Genomic DNA, 1,419 nt, shown 5'->3' with positions numbered 1-1,419 from the left:
TATCAATTGAGAGAAACTGAAAGTCTTCCCCTTTCAGACAGGTACCAGACAAGGATGCCCTTTATCACCATTCCTATTCAATATTGTTTTGGAAGTCTTGGCCAGAACTATAAAGCAAGATAGGGTATTTAATTAAAGGCATCCAAATTGGCAAAGAGAAAGTAAAACTCTCTCTATTTTCAGATGATATGATCCTATACACAGAAAACCCCAAAGATACAGCAAAAAATACAACTGGAACTCACTGGAAGATTTAGCAAATTTGCAGGGTATTAGATCAACATACAAAAAGCAATTGGATTCCTCTACAATAATAACGACAACACTTAAAAGGAAATTAGGAAAGCAATAACATTTACAATAGCCACCCAGAGAAACAAAGGACCTACACAAAGTCACCTACAAAACACTATTACAAGAAATCAATGAGACTTACAAAAATGGAAGAATATACCATGTTCCTGGATAGGAAGACTTAACACTGTGAAAATGTCAACATTATCCAAAACAATCTACACATATAACACAATCCCTCAATCCATGCTCTCTTCAGAATCTGGCTCAAACATCTGGAAGTTCTCTGTCAATGTATGCTTGCAGCCATTTCTTTCTTATCTTTAGTAAAACTTTGCTCACATGGGTTATCAAAGATATTACTTGATGATTTCCGAATTCCACTGGGTCACCTCTCTTTGGAATGGGCACAAATATGGATCTCTTCCAATCAGTCAGCCAGATAGCTGATTTCCAAATTTCTTGGCATAGATTAGTGAGTGCCTCCAGTTCCACCTCACTTTCTTGAAATATTTCAATTTTTATTCCATCAATTCCTGGTGCCTTGTTCTTTGCCAATTCGTCCCATTAGAAAGATGCAAATCAAAACAACAATTAGATATCATCTCACACCAACAAAACCAGCGAAGTTCAAAAACGCAGAGACAATACATATGGGTGAGAATGTGGAGAAACTGGGACCCTTTTACATTGCTGGTGGGAATGCTACGTGGTCCAACCACTCTGGAAAATAGTATGGCCCTTCCTCATAAAGTTGTAAATAGAAATACCTTATGATCCAGCAATTTCTCTACTTGGTATTTACCCACAAGAAATATGAGCCGTAACTCAAGTAGATCTATGCACACCAATGTTCATAACAGCACTATTCACAACAGCAAAAAAGATGGAGACAGCCTAAGTGCCCATCAATGGAAGAATAGATAACCAAACTTTGGTGTACACACACAATGGAATATTATGTTACCTTGAAGAATAACAAGGAAACTGTAAGCCATCATATAACATGCTGAACCTGGAGGAAAACATGCTGAGTGAAATTAGTCAGTCAGAAATGGACAAATATTTCATAAGACCATTATTGCAAAAGCTTAAGAAAATATAACCACACTAAAAGGGGAAAAA

Source organism: Chrysochloris asiatica, unplaced genomic scaffold (genome assembly GCF_000296735.1).
Source record: "Chrysochloris asiatica unplaced genomic scaffold, ChrAsi1.0 scaffold00068, whole genome shotgun sequence".
In the NCBI taxonomy this organism is placed as follows: Eukaryota; Metazoa; Chordata; class Mammalia; order Afrosoricida; family Chrysochloridae; genus Chrysochloris; species Chrysochloris asiatica.
This window is presented reverse-complemented; position numbering follows the sequence as displayed.